Source organism: Cololabis saira, chromosome 18 (genome assembly GCF_033807715.1).
Source record: "Cololabis saira isolate AMF1-May2022 chromosome 18, fColSai1.1, whole genome shotgun sequence".
NCBI classification, from domain to species: domain Eukaryota; kingdom Metazoa; phylum Chordata; class Actinopteri; order Beloniformes; family Belonidae; genus Cololabis; species Cololabis saira.
In genome coordinates, this window is record NC_084604.1 from 23,849,660 (window position 1) to 23,866,435 (window position 16,776).

Consider the following 16,776-nt stretch of genomic DNA (forward strand, 5'->3'; position numbering starts at 1 on the left):
TAAGTCCATTTGGAAAAGGTTCCTTCTTCCACAGTAAAGTGCTGAGTCCCAAGAGGAGCCTGAAACTGTGAACTCTGGAATGGGTTTGCCAATTACTGGGCCTGAGGTTGCTGAGGTAGTTAAAACGCTCCACAGCAGCAAGGCTCCAGGGGTGGATGAGATCCCCTCTGAGTTCCTCAGGGCTCAGAATGTCCCTTTTTTTAAAAAGAGGGACCAGAGAGTGTGTTCTGATTAGCGGAATAACACTCTTAAGCCTCCCAGGTAAGGTCCACGCAGCAGTCCAAGATAAGATTGTTGAACTTCAGATTCAGGAAGAACAACGCAACTTCCCTTCATCGTGGAATACTGGATCAGCTCTGTACACTTGGATTCTAGATCATTGGTGTTTGCCCAACCAGTTACCATGTGATTTGTGGACTTGGAGAAGGCATTGTGGGGGATGCTGCAAGATTATGAGGATGTGGTGCAGTTGGCTTTAAGTATCTCGGATGCTTAGCCAAAAGGCAAAGCCTTCTGTTTGCTGGTCGATGGATGTTCCTACCCTCACCTATGACCACGACTGTGGGTAGTGGTGGAATGTATGATAATTTCCTCTGTAGGGTGCCTTGATTCTCCCTTAGAGATTGGGTAAAAGTTCAATCATCCAGGAGGGACTCAGAGTAGAGTCACTGCCCCTCCAAATCGAAAAGAGTCGGTTGAGATAGTTTGGCCCAGGCACGGCGCCAGGATTTCTATTCTGCGTTGGCCAAAGTAATTTTGGATGGGCCTTTAATTAATAACAGACTACTGAAATAGAGCTGAAAGTACCAACTTGATTGTCTCTGTGGTGATAGCCTAGACCTTTAACGCTGAGACACGAGCTGTTGCTCTCCTGTTGAAAGTTAATGTGGCTCACCCAGCATGTTTCATGATTCGTTACACTTTCAAAGAAGAAATGGACTAATCCCTTTCAATTTTTCTTTTAGGAGCATTCATAAGTTATACAAGCTACACTTGTGCATATCAGGCTTTTCTTATACAAAGTAGTTTCTGGGCAAAGTTTATTATGGACAACACACATGAATGTGGGTTTCACTTTGAAAGAAGGGGTATCAAAACTCTGTAAATGAAAGCAGAAATTCAGTGACCATTAAAGATAAAAGGAGAAGAATGTGGGAATTAATAAACTTAAATTAGATTGTTAGTCATACATTTCAGCCCAAGCAACCAGATAAGATAGCGACGCACTTTAAAAGCAGAGTAACTATAGACACCAGCCACAGTTTCAGAACCATTCTTCCTTTGTCTTTGCCGTTGCTTGCCCTTACTTCATCTCCCATTTTCTCTGTCGTTCTCAGTGACACACTTCTGTGCACACCCACCCCAACACACACTTAGTGGAAGAGAGCTGAGCCTCTTGGAGCAGCAACGGCTGTAATAGTGTGATAAGGTAGCGAAAACCCAAGCTCACAATTTATTTTTTTAGCCACGGTCAGACTCCCAGTGCAGCAGAGGTTTGTGCAAAGCAGTGGTACATCACTTCTGAACCTGTGTTTCTTATTCCTCATACTATTTTTATGGCCCTAAATCACCACATGCTGAAATCTTTTCTACAGCTGTTTTATCAAAGGCCATAAGACGAGAAAAAGTATTGAAGAAACAGAGCGAAAGAAGACGGGAGACAAAAAGTCCTCACAGCAAGGCTACCATTCATTTCCACCACAGTGACACTGTGATATATGTCTTCTGATGTGCAATATAGTTTTTCTCTTTCTGTCCTTTTCTGTCCTTTTAATCTCAGACTATATGGATAGAGTATATCAGTTCAACGAATGAGAAGACCACCTAGGGGTGCTTTATCAAGGGTATTCTACTGGGAATGTTGTCATCAGGCAGTGTGTAAGTCTGTAGATTGAAGGGAGAACTGGAGGTTTGCCAGTGTTATAATGCACGATGAATGTATGACACAGATAAGAGTGCACTGTACCAATTTCATGCAGGCTTATGTGCCAAGCCTATTATTTAAGACGTTACCAGGGTGTGCTAGGAGTTATAACAATGAAGCAGTGTCCTGAACTACTTTTTAAAGATACAGAAATGGAGATGGGGTCTATGTTGGTATGCCGTACACTAAAAATGAATGATTTGATTAAGGGTATGCCAACTTAATCTTGATTTTGTTGAATGTGAGTCGGGAATATTCTCAAATGTTCCTCTTAGCACCTTCCAAATAGCAATGAAATACTTTCAGTCTATGACATTATCCAAAATCCCAGATTGTTTGTTGTGGTGCTCTGAGCACCATTTGCTGTCACTGTTTGTTGTTGTTACTTTGTGAAGTCTCATAGATCAAAACCACATCTAGAAAGATGTAAGGTCTGAAAGCGATTTATGGGGTCTCCCCATTAAGGGGCGGCACCAACAGTTGCTTATTAAACTGCCTTTGCATGAAGTTGGTTAATAGTAGGACCAATCACAGCAACAAACAAGGCATTCAGAGCAATGGCAACGAGTGAACGGGTGAACAAGTTGAATAGATTAGATTAGATTGTCCTTTATTCATCCCTCAGTGGGGAAATTCGCTTTTTGCAGCAGCAGTACACACAACACACACATGCAGCGAAAGAAGGATAAAAAAGTAAAAAATATATAATTACAAAATATAAACAGTATATACAGTGGAATGAAAATAAAAGTAGTGCAGCACGAGAAAGAGAAAAAAACAGCGCATAAAAAGCAGGATGTGTATGAGGTAGAAAGATATTGCACATCTTGTTGTTATTGTTCATTGTCCATCACTACTGTGAGCAAGCCTGGTTGTATAGAAGGATTTGCTGGAGTGAGAGAGAAAAATGTATGATTGTTACCATTTTTGCAAGCAAAATCTGAGAATAACCAGCATGCTCAGACATTCAACCAATATCTGTCACATCAGGGGGACACATTTTTTACGCTGTCAATTATTATTTTATTTAATCCTCTTATATAATAACATATGAATGGTATTAACAATATATTTTCTTATTGCATTTTCTCTGTTGCTGGTAGTGTTTTTCCAAAGTTTACAAACATCTTGGTAATGTCAGAAAAATGTCTCTTGTACTATGAAAATGAAACTCCTTAACTGAAATTTTGGCATGGCTAGACTGAATTAGATAGTCTAATGGCCCTTTTCCACTAGTACTTACTCAGCCCTACTCAGCCCGACTCTGCTCGTCACGCCTCTACCTGTTTTGTCCCCGTTTGTTTTTCCACAGCCAGGTGAGAAGTGGGCGCGTTGGGGTGAAGCTGCTATGACGTACTCGATTGCGCAACCGCTTTGTTCATGTCGCCGCTGATGAGAAATCAGCTGGAGCCGCGAGCGGCTGAGAGTAAAACAGAGCTCCTGGTGGACTTGATCGTTCCTTATCACCCGTCTACATCCCTTTTTTAATTCTCTCATCAGCCACCAGGTTTATGAACATCTGCACCTCAGAGTTGGATCACCAAACAGACGTTTGCGCTGTATAATAAAATCGCTGCGAGTCGTTCTTGCGCTGACTCCTGATTCAAGCGTCTGACGGCCCGCCCCCCGACCAATCAGCTGCCTGTAATCTGATGACGTCAGAAATAGTCCCGGCTCAGCCCGGTTAGAACCTCGGCAGAATGGTTACAGAAAAAGTATCTGCTTGGCGCGGCTCGGCCCGCCTTGGCTCGTAGTGGAAAAGCGGAAGACGGGGGCGTGGCGGGTAGAAACGAGCTGAGGTGGTACTAGTGGAAAAAGGCCATAAAATAATATTCTAACATAAAATAAGACTAAGAATATAAGCACAGATTCATTATTACCGCTTAACAATTCCATTGCACTTTATCGATGACTTACTGTTCAACAAGCCATGTAACCACATAAAAATGCCTGGGTCCAACCAAGTATACTTAATAAACTAATAAATGGATATAAACTAATCACATACAAAAACTGGGAGGGATACAATTAATGATGGGTTAAAAGTACACCTACATTTTTTTCCCCAAGCTTTCCATTTTTTTAACACCACGTCCAAAAGACAGACACCTCACTGGCTAAAAGACGGGGCACTTAGAATCTCACTCTCTCTGTTTGCAAGTTGCAGGAGCGGAAATCACAATTTTTTCACTTATTTCGTATATTCCTCAGGCCAATCAATGTGGAGACGACAACCATCAGTGGGTCCTGTACATTTAGCTACTAGTGGTACTAGTAGCTAAATGGTACTAACTGCTAATTTAACCTTTTTCTGTAGCCTGTTGGCAAAATGGCGAATATATCTATCTTGCATAGAAATTATTTGAATTCTTTTCAATTTTTTAAGAAAAAGTCCATGTCTTTAACTGTCAATGCCAAAGCTGATTCAAATGGCTGCTACTCCTCAAATACAACCATCTACACTGTTTACATCAGACTACGTCGCCCGTCTGTCATCATCGTGTTAAGGCTGCCCAGAGACTTGCTCTACAAAGATAGACTGATTTTAATTGGGTCCCCATGACTTACAGGCATATTTAAAGGGGACCTATTATGAAAAACACGTTTTTTCTTGTTTTAACATATATAAAGTGGTCTCCCCTCACCCTGCCAGCACAGGGGATACAAAATACCATGAATTTCTGCAAGGTCTCTGACCCCCGCCTTGCAGAGTCCCCCAGTGTCACGTGGTTTTTTTTGAGCCGATTAGAATCTGTTCCTGTCGTTACGTAACGACAGGAGCAGATTTCCATAGGTTCAGCCTCCGCTGCTGAAACCACGCCCACAACCAGCTCTCTACGCCGGCTGGAGCGGTCCTTCCTTCAGCCAGTCGGACGCTGCGCCGCGGCGGAGCGGATCCGGGTTGAATCATCCAGGTTCCCGGGTGGTTTGGGAGCTGGGTTCTCGGGGATCTGTCCCAGGCTGGACCAGCTTCACCCTCCGAGATTTTCAGGCAAATCTGTCGGTTTGATCACCGATAACGGGCGATGCGCCGCGGATGCGCTCCGGAGCGGATCTGTGCGCCCGCCGTGCGGTTGCGGCACCCGTCGCGCAGCATCCGCCGGGCAGATCCGGCTGAAATTCTGCTGGTCGGTCCCCGGGAGTCCACGCTACCAGTCCAGGCCGGTTCCTGCGGTCCCGGCCGGTCGGAACCGGTCAGATTCCCCCGTTAAAGCCGCGGTGATGCGCGCTGCTCCAGCAGCGCTGCTCCCGGGCGCCCGGCGTGGCTCCGGGGCCAGCGTTCAGCATCCGCCGGGTAGATCCGGCTTAAATAGTGCATAAATGTTATTTATGTACAACTCATATTTTATTTTTTTAACAATAAAGTTTCCATTTGTGAAAATTCAGTGTTGTGATAATTTACAGGCTCGGGCTGCTCTGGCGGAGCAGGTTTATTCTCCTCCCCTGCTACACGTCATTCAGGGAGCCAATCAGCACAGAGCCTCATTATCATACCCCCCCCTTCCCTAAAAATGAGGCGCAGAAAAAGAGGTTAGAAGCGGTAAAACTAGTGACAGGGCCCACAGGCTGGATTTCTGATTTATGTAGAAAAAACAAGCTTTAGATTGTTTTTAAGACATTCAAGGCCTGTTTAAAATATACATTAAATGCCATAATAGGTCACCTTTAATGAGCATCAACTGATTGTAGCTAGACATACCTGCGAAGCAAATTTGAATTTGCTTGTGGTGCGTCTCGACTTCTCCGCTATTTTTTGTCACAATTCAGAATTCATTTGATGAACCACCTTAATCAAATTTAGAAATGTTGATGATTCTGATGATTCCTGAGTAAGCTGGATTCAGAGTGATTCACATCTTCGCTTCAGTTGAAATCCGATTTGAAGTCATCGTTGATCACTTTTAGGAGGTCTCCTGTCCCCGCTACTGGCAAAGACTATCCAAAGTAATTTGGATTCATCTCTCATGACAGCAACGCATGGCTTCACAGCACTACGTCCCACATCGACAATGTGACCCGCCGTTAACTTCCTAGCTGAGATGACTAAGCGACTAGAGAAAGTGAGAGGCTGACCGACCATGAGACCAAAGCAGTCTTTACAATGCCATCATTAAAGTGATCTAACCTCCAAGCCAGCATTCGGCGACCAAGCTAAAAATTACAGGTGCGCTGCACTAGAATACCTGCTGTAGTGGTTATATTGTACTCACAGTGTTACCGTCAGTATTGTGCAGTAATTATCAGTTTATACAACAGGTAATTTGCCAATTCAATAGGAATCACAGATGTCAGCAAACCACCCACACAGCGGAAAATTAATTAGTACATTAATGATTAAGTACCAGTGCCCTGCAGCATCAACCTTTTTATTTCCTGATATTTACAGGCCCCATTTAAATGTCAAGATATCTATAATTACATATATATTTCAATGGACATGCGCATTAACCTGCCCACTCTCTCCCAAACAAGCACACACACACACACACACACACACACACACACACACAGATATGTAAAACAAGAATATGAATAATGCTTCCTGGCATATTTCAGACCTTCCTATCATTGAGTCCTCCATGTCCCCTTCAATTACGGCCAATTACCGCTCTCTCCACTCGTGGATATCAAAAAGATTAACACGGAAATGCCAAAGTCATTGGGCCGCTTATTGAATGCCACCCTCTCCTGTCTCCGTGTGATGTTCCTGTATTGATTTTCAGAAGACGACGCTGCTGATCCATGAAGGCAACATGGTGGCATATATTAGAGTCATTTGAGCCAATTAGAGTGATGTATGTCCCGCCAACCAGTGGTGCTATAGTCAGCGACACACTTGAATGGAGACGCCCTCTGTCATTTTTCAAAGTAATTAGAAAAGCATTGCATGTCATGAGAGCGGCAGGGTGGGTTGAATGTGCAACCCCTGGCACATCGGGATGCCAGTGTAGAATTCTCCACAGATGCGCAGAGAGATGACTAACAGGAAACACTATTTAATGTTGATTTATGACGCTGATTTTGCCTTCATACCCTAGACCATTTATCCTCATTTGAAAGGGGATTGACATCTTATTTACAAGTCAAATCACAGTTGATACACCTGGCAATATTCAGGTACACCTTCACAGCCTACTCAGTTGGAGCACCTATCTTTTCACTACATTTGTCGAGGGTGCGGTGGGTCACTTGCGGATCCACTGGAGTTACAGCAAAGACTAAAAGGAGCTTAACTCAAGCAGCCAAGCTCAGTGGACCTATTTCAGAGAATTGGGGAGTGTTCTGTGTGAGAGAACTTGTGTGCTTGGGTTGTGCACACACACACATCCTATTTTTACTATGGTGATTTACTAAATAAAAATAGAAACAATATAAAGGCTACATGGGGAATAATAAATGGTGTAATAAAAAATGATCAAATAAAATCAGCTCTTCCAAATTATTTTGTGAAAGATAACTATGACATTAATGACAAAACTGAAATAGTAAGCGAGTTTAATGATTTTTTTGTAAACATAGGCCCTAGTCTTGCAGCAAACATACCAACAATAAAAGACAATACAAATGAAAACACAATAATGGATAATGTGAATAGCATTTTTCTTGGGAAGGTAGAAAAAGAAGAAATACTGAATACTGTAAAAAGTTGTGCAAGTAAAGGATCTACTGACTGTGCAGATATGGACATGATATTAGTAAAGAATATAATTGAATTGGTTATTGAACCATTTACATATATATGCAATCTATCATTTTCAACGGGGATATTTCCTGATAATATGAAAACAGCAAAAGTAATTCCACTCTATAAAAATGGAGATAAACATGTTTTTTCCAACTACAGACCAGTATCCTTGCTTCCACAATTTTCAAAAATATTAGAGAAATTATTTGTAGTTAGGTTAGATACATTTATAGACAGATACAATATTTTAAACAATGGTCAGTATGGATTTAGAACCAATCACTCCACATCAATGGCACTTATGGAATTAACTGAAGAAATTTGCACTGCAATTGATAAGAGACATTTTTTTGTAAGTATTTTTGTTGACCTCAAAAAAGCCTTTGATACCATAAATCATACCAGACTTCTAAAAAAATTGAGCAAATACGGTATCAGAGGGGTGGCACATCAATGGGTCTCAAGCTACTTAGAGAATAGAAAGCAGTATGTGCAGATAAATAATGTCAAATCTGAATCACAATTTATTAAGTGTGGCGTACCTCAGGGGTCGGTTCCTGGGCCAAAACTGTTTATTTTGTATATTAATGATTTTGTTTATGTTTCCAAACTGCTCAAATGTATTTTGTTTGCAGATGACACTACTTTATGTTATTCTGGGGAAGATTTAACATATGTGTTAAATGTGGTTAAAAAGGAATTTAAAAAAATAAAAACATGGTTTGAGGTAAATAAATTATCAGTGAATCTTGAAAAAACAAACTTCATGATATTTAGTAACAGAAAGAGAGAAACGGACTCTTCAATTAATATAGATGGTATTGAAATTAATAGAGTAAGAGAAACCAAGTTTTTGGGTGTCATGCTGGATGAGAATTTGAATTGGAAATCACACATCAATTATACAAAGATAAAAATATCAAAAACAATTGCTCTGTTACACAAAGTTAAGGATTTATTGGACAACAAAGCAATGTACATTTTATATAACACTCTGATTGTTCCATATCTGACCTACTGTGTTGAAGTTTGGGGAAATGCCTGTAAAACATATATTCAATCAATTTTCATTCTGCAAAAAAGAGCCATAAGGATAATTAGTAGAAAACGATATAGAGATCCAACAAATCCATTATTCCTTCAGTTAAATTTGTTGAAATTTCATGAATTAGTAGACTATAGTATTCTGCAAATTATGTTTAAAGCTCATAAAAAAACTTTACCAATCAACATTCAGAAAAGATTTGAAAAAAGAAAAAGCAAGTATAACTTAAAAGGAACAGAGATTTTTATAAAACCAAGATGCAGGACAAAATTGATGGAACGTTGTGTTTCTGTGAAAGGAATCAATTTATGGAACAATCTGAATAAAGAAAACAAAGAATCCAAATCAAACATTACATTTAAAAGAACAATTAAAACCTGTATGTTAAGGAAATATAACGAAAAATGTTGAGTTTGATTGACATACCCGTAGGCGGTGGTAATTTTATTTTAATGTTATTTTAATTTTATTTTAGTTGTTTTTATTCACTTAGTTTTTTGTTTTTTAATTATTGTTAATTTATGTTATTTGTGAAAGGGGCAGATCAGATAAGATTCTTCTTCTTTCTGCTCCTTTTCATTCATAAGTTAGGAACATTTGTATTTGTGTTTGTATTAAATTGTATTGTTTTTTTTGAATGAAATAAAGAATAAAATGAAAAAAAAAAAAATGAAATTTTTCTCCTCACCGCTCCCATGGCTATGATAATTTATCTATTAAACTTAAATACTTGGCTACAGTTTCAGACATAGAGAAATGGCAAAGAATATTTTAACTGCAGTCTGCACAGTTATGTGCAAAAGGTAACACAATTCTAAAGTTTTAACAAACATTTACAAGTACAAGAATTTTTTCTTTATTACATCTTAAAAGTACACAATGCTCAGACTGCAAAAGCCCAAGAACTTGGCATGTCAAAAGTTTAATACAATACAATTAGAACTGCACAAAGTCTCCACAAGTATAATATGGTATATTAGAAAAGTTTTCATGAAACAATCTCTTTTTTGGTCTATTTTTTCTGAAAAAGGACAAAGTAGCACAGATTATGTTTGCAAAGCTGAATCTGAACACACCACAAACCTTCTTAAACAATATCCGCTGGACATACAAGATCAAAATGGAGATGTTGGACCACAATGCAATACGCCAAAAAAAACAAACGCAGCACATCCACAAAAACGCCTCATGTCAATTACAAAGCATGGTGGTAGACGGATAGTTCTTCCTTGTTTTGAAGTCCTGTGACCTGGGTTCAAGTCAATCATGAACTCTCCTGTGTTCCAATAGCCAAAGCTTGAACAAAACTGTATCAAGGAACAGGACATTGATTCCAAGTGAAGCAGCAAATTGTTGTGCTGTTTTTCTTTACATGTTAGATTTGTCAAGGGGCTACATCTTGCTTTCTAATCTGTTATAGACACAGAAGTGAAAAACAACAAACTTGAAGTTCCTCAAATGACTACTAGGGTCAAAGGCAAATTGATCTCCTTTGACTTCTATGTACCTCATCAGGTAAGATGATATAAAAACAAAAATTCTTTAGTAATGAGGGGTGTTTTTTTTTTCTTTAAATATTTTGAGTCACAGCTTCACCGCAGTCCGCGGTGTCAAATGGCTAGCTTTCACCTTAAAGGGGACCTATTATGAAAAACAAGATTTCGCTTGCTTTAACTATAAAGTGGTCTCCCCTCAGCCTGCCAACTCAGAGAAGGAGGAAAGCAACCAAATTCTGCAGTGTCTGTACAGCCGCCCGGATGAGCCGTCCAGTGTGATGTGGCTTCTACGAGCCGTTCAGATTCTGTTCCCCTTTCGTTACGTAAACGAAAATGCGATTTACATAGGTTGGCCTCCGATGCGTGAAACCAAGCCCACAACTAACTCCGCCGGCCGGAGCTTCCGCAATTTTTTCGTAGCGGTGTATCGCGTCATTCAGGCAGCCAATCAGCACAGTGGCTCATGATCATAGCCCACTCAGAATCCCACATAGATAATAAGGTTAGAGAATGGGAAGATAAAGACATGTCTCAGAGGCTGAATTTCTAATTTATTTAGCAAAAACAATCAAAAGTTTGTTTTTAAGACATTCAAGGCCTGTTTAAAATAGGTATTAGATGCCATAATAGGTCCCCTTTAACTATTGAGCACGTTTGGTGAGTTAAAAACCTAACAGAGCATAAACATTTTTTATTATGAAGATTATAGAATTTATTGTGCTGTTAATTTTACAGACTGCTGCGACTGACTCTGGAAGGGTCCTGGGGCAAAGCAAGCAGCTGGAAGCATCTACTCCCACCCCGGATCAAAGACAGCCCAGGCCACTGGGAGTATGACCGGCCCACTGGATTTGCTTTTAGCTCATTGGCTGCTACCTTATGCAGCAGCCAAAGCAGCCGAGTCTACCCATAGAATCATCTTTTGTTCCCACGTCATTCCAGGACATTTCCAAGTTGAAGAACTCGATCGCTTGCCTACAGGGGTATACCGCTGTCTGCTAGCACAGAGCAACACCTGGACAGCCAGGTGACCAAGTGACTACAAATCCCAATGCTCATTGAGAGCTCCACCAGTCCTCATTTTACCTACAGCAGTCCTTATTTCAGATGTCGTTTTGGTAATAACAGGTAAAAAAAATGATGGTTGGACAGATTTAATCGCAGTGAATGTAAAGATACATTAGTTAGCATCGTATCTTAGCACAAGTAAAGTACAAGTACTGAATTACCTAACTTGTGGCAACTGAGGTAGGGTGGACGTGGTACAACCAGTTGCTTGGTATGCTCATTTTACTAATTTGTCTATTTGTGGATAATCTGATGTTAGGTTAAGTCATCTCCTGCCAACGTAGCACTGTTCAGAGCCAAAAAAATTGAGCTCCACACTGAATCTAGAAAACCTACATCACAGAAGACTGAAGTCTTTATTCATAGTATACGGTAAATAAATGTAAGACTTTATAAAATACTTTATATTGTGTCCTGGTATGTAAAACCTTTAAAGTGAAAGAGTGTACATCCTTTCATATGACTGTACATATGTGTAGCTTTTTATGAGTACAAAAACATGCATACAATTTAAAATCGCCATGTGCCATATGACAGCCTGTTTTTTCTGCAAATGAAAGGGTTAAAAGAAAAACAGGGCCCCATCCAGTAAACTGCATCGAACGTGTATGTTTTTATAAAAATGATACCTTGCGAAATGCATTTTCTACACTGTTGACACAAGGCGTGTGTTTTAAAATGCAAGTGAAAGCAGGATTGAACACCTGCACACAGCAGTGTCTCTGCTAGGAAAATTTACAAATATCTGATCAAGAGATTTTTGGTCTTCATCCAACCGTCACTCATTTGCTCATCTCGTGTAGACACATGAGCTGATGGAATGAGGTTGCATGACGAATGGTGCAAAGAGTATGCAATGTCTGAGTGCTCCTACGTGACACATGGCAAAGTAAGAAAAATGAGATATGTGGGGGTGAGTGGGTTAAGAAAATTTACGTCAAGATATTTTTGGATTCAGAGAAAACAAACTTCTTGAAATGCATGCCAAAGACTCTTTTAGTTTGGAAGATGGCACATGTATACCACCTGAATTTAGTGCCTCGCCTGTCCTTTTTACATTAACTGACACAGGGTAACGTGTTGAGCTGGCCCCGCCAATAATGCGTCTCCGAGGGTGCACTTAATTGCGGGTCAGGCCTAACGTAAACATTACTGACATGGGTGGTGGGTCATGGGTGGGATTTGTTGATGACAAGAAGATGTCTGCAGACGGCTCATCCTTAGAGAGCATATTACAGAACTGTAATCTGCAACTGGCTACTAAAATGAAAGGCCGTACTCTTCCAAGACAGGACATTCAGATAATTAACAAACTGAAGAGCCTCAGAACGAAGCGGGACAGAGGGACACTGCTGTTTATATTGCTGTAACATGATTTTGGGGAAATTGCTACGCAAATCCTGTTGTTATTCAGCATGGATCCACCACCCACTCCCTTTTCTGCATCAGCCAGCTCTTCTGTTGGTGAAGCCAGCGCGGCCGACCAAACAGACAGTGGGCCGTCATGTTACGTGGTACCAGTCAATAACTCCTCCTGAGTCATTGTCCATCCCCTCAACTCAGATTCAGGCACCGGGGAGGGCAATGACGTGCCTTGCATTTACATTACACTGCACACGTTAAACACACGTTCTTGATCCAGGAACAATAATGGGGTCTAATCTAAGAATGCCACAAGTTCCAGTGGATTGTATTCAATCCACTGGAGCTTTTCCATGGTGACTTTTACAGCTCTCATCTTAGTTCCTCTCAAGGTTCCTGTGTTAATGATTTTCACTATTTTTATTGAAACATTTATCATTTTTTCATTATTTATTTTTACATTTCAGAAGTTGGCGTACTGTGTCTGTGACATATTGTATCAGTTATTAAAGAGCATTGACAAATAGGAACTGGTGGTACAAGAGTGCAGTGAAGACCCACACAAGCTTTTAGTCTGCAGCAAGATGTGTTTCAGAAGGCATGACCAACACAGAAGTACTGCAGAAATCTTAAAACACTGAAGCTAGTAGTTTCAGAATCATTCACCATTGAGATTTTGTATTTGTTCTATTTTTATGGCTATTACACATTTTAAGCATTTACTTATTTTATCGTTTTACTTGTTTTTAATGTTATTTTTATTGCCTATTTTTATATTTACTATTAACACTTTTTGGAAGTTATTATTATTATTATTATTATTATTATTATTTATTTTTTTATTATTATTATCATTATTTTTACCAGGACTCCAGTTCTAAATTTTGTACCGTGTCATGTAAACAGAAACAATCTTCAGTGTTTTTCAGTGAATGAAAAAATTTTATCAGAACAGTGTCTTCTGCTCTAATGGACCATCTGTGTCCTCGTTTATCAATTTACATCTAGACTGTCTGTGTCAGTTTGACCGTTAACAACTTAAATTGCTTATAAGAGCTATTCTCTGTGGGTTTATGAAAAAATTCCACGACAAGGACACACATATTGTCTTTTTTGCTAATCAGTCCAGTATAACCAAACTACCCACCAAATGTTATTACGATAACGAAAAAACGAGTTTGTCTCTCCAGTCAAATTCTTGTCTTTTCATCATCTTGAATGTGGCTGATTTATAAACTTGAAGCAGCATAGTGGTGTACTTGACACACAACAAGAGGGCTTGAACCAGCTAATCAGCTGGAGCTTTTCTGCGTTGAGTTGTTGTCCTTGTGTCTGTGCTGTGTTTTGATTTTTCTTTCTTCCTTTTTCTCTTTCAGCTAGGTGTTCCATCTGCAGTACCTGGAACAGTCCTATACAATGCTGTAGCTTTTCAATTAAGTATAATACCTAGCTTTTAGTCACCCTGTTGACTGTGTAATTGCTATGTATTTGTTTCGATATCAGTGGCAGTTGTCGGTGAAACAGCCACCTGCTTCCAGCGGATCCTCACCATCTTCCTGACTGTTTCCTTAAACGTCCTAACTTAGACAGATCGTGTTTCTTGCAAAACGGAACACCAAAGGGGGTTTTAATCATTGGTAATTGAAGACCCTGCTGCGAGTAAATGAGCCTTAATCTGACAGCTGAGTGTGTACCATTAGCACCAGGGGCTTAGGCATTTGGATGACACTCTTCGTGTGATAAAAGTAGGATTTATGGAACTGTCACTGGTCATGTAGTTGTGTTGGAAAGCTGGCCCACTCCTGAGTTGTGTATGAGTTTATGCAGTAACATTTTACATAAGCTGAAGTTCAGCTATTTGAACTGTAAACCTGGAACTACTCTAAGATTATTTTTTTTTGTATTTCCATCAGTTGCCAACATCATTTAAATCATCATTAATCATGGCTTGTACTTCAGATTCCCCACTTGCTCTTTCACTCACAGTGGAGAAATCTTTCTCATATTCAAATGATAAACTTTCAATTCTGAGTGTTTGCTTTATCTACCTATCTACCTTTTTTTGCATGCTCTATTTGAGATGAAACCCTGCTGGCATCCCATTTCAGAGATAAAATGAGAATTTACTTCGCTCTCTCCTGAGATGAGTTCTGTGACTCACTCTGCTGGTGAATAGGAATCAGAAAAGAAAAAAACACAAATCTGAAGATGGAGGGCAAATGTGAATTAAAAGATAGTTTTTCAAACAATGTTTACTTAATTTTCATTACATTAGAAAAAGGTCATAATACAGATAAGACGGTCATGTCTGCAATTATGGCTCCATGAAAAGATTACCTACAAAACCCTTGGAGAAGGCTGAGTGAAAGGAAAAATGAAATTAATATCGGAGCAGCAGTAAACACGCAGGCACTAATGCTCATACTTCACTCCTGAATACTCTCACATAATAATTCTAGAAAACCCGGTGAGTCATGGAGTTGGCTTTCATGCATGTTTGAAGAGTGGGTATGATTGCCAACACTGAGCGTGTGCTTGTTTGTGTTTGCAAGTCATGAGCTGCAAATCTGGCTGTAGCCAATAAAATATTCCAATGTGATTCAGCATTTTGTGCGGGACAGGAGAAGAAAAACAAATGTGAAAATCTTGGTTTCTTGGCATTGATCTCTTGTTCTGCATACAGTATCATGTCTCACAAAGTAAGATGTAGAAAACCAATGTAAAATTAGACTTTAGAAATGAAAGTACACGAGTGCTGATATATATCTATTAAATCCAAAAACCCTGTGTCAATTTACAGCCTTTCCTATGTCATTGTAACAACTGCAACCCCTGAAGTCTCAAAAGTTGTGACCTGCTGGTGGATTATTGGCTGCTCAGCCGGCTCATCTGCAGTTTGGGATTGACTCTGCACGCTGACCCGTCCTCTAACTGCTAATTGGTTAACCCTCTAATCCAGCTGGCTGCCCAACGGCAGCTTGACTGTTTGGCTGTGGCTCAGCCTGCTGTGCCAGGAAGCAGCAGCCAAACGCAGTATGAGTTTATCAACATCAAATGGCAAAAGAATGCAGAAACTTGGTTGTCATAGTTGTTTGGTATGCCTGTTGTTAACTTTAATGTTGAAGCTCTGGCTATATTGGGTGAGAGATGGAAATATGGAGCCTGCTTTAGTAACTTTTGCCCATTTTAAGTGAGACTTAATTGGACCAATCTGCCAATCAAACCTCATGGCTGCTTGTAAATATGTCTGCTCTATATGAAAATTTTATGGCGAAATAAAATGTTAAAGGGATTTCTGGGAATTAGTTTGATAAGAGGGTAAATATTTTTCTCTTCTCTGTGGGTCCAATAATCCAGTCCAACATAGGACAAAATAAACTCAATAACTCCAAATTGTTATATCATGTTGTGACATCTCCACTTACCTTGTGTGGATGTAGATATGTTAAATGTAATGCAACAATCTATAAACAGACTACTGTAAAGAATATTTGACCTGCAGGAAAACTGTTGATTGGGAATTTGTGAAAACAGAGACCCTTCATCCCTTTGAAAAGGGTGGCACTAAGGGCGTAGTGGTTAGCACTGTTGCCACGGCAAGAAGGTTCGACTGCTGGCCCGGCAGGACCCTCTCCATGTGGAGTTTGCATGTTCTCCCCATGTTTGCGTGGGTTCCCTCCGGATACTCCGGCTTCCTCCCACAGTCCAAAAACATGCATACTAGTTTGATTGACGATTTTAAATTGCCCATAAGGTGTGTGTGCAAGCGTGCATGGTTGTCTATATATGACTGGCGACCTGTCCAGGTACCCCTGCCTTTCACCTGTAATGAGCTGGGATAGGCTTGAGCAGACCCCCGTGACCCTGCACAGGATTAAGCAAGTATAGAAAATGGATGAATGGATGGAGTTTGAGAAGTCGGTGCAGTCTATCAGCTTGCAAACTCGAAAAGATCTCAGTTATTTGGCCCCCGACTAATCATAATCATCATCTCATGGCTGTATGCTCACAAAGTAGGCCTAAGTTAGCAATAAGGTCAGCTGGTGGCTACTCACAGTCACAACTTGATGAATATTACACTTGGGTTTTGGGAGTGTTGTGCGCTACTGGTGCACCATGCTAGTGGTACATCACCAAAATTGGAGTATAGTTAACTGTATGTGCTAAAAAGGTTGTTGCATCTCATAAGTTATTT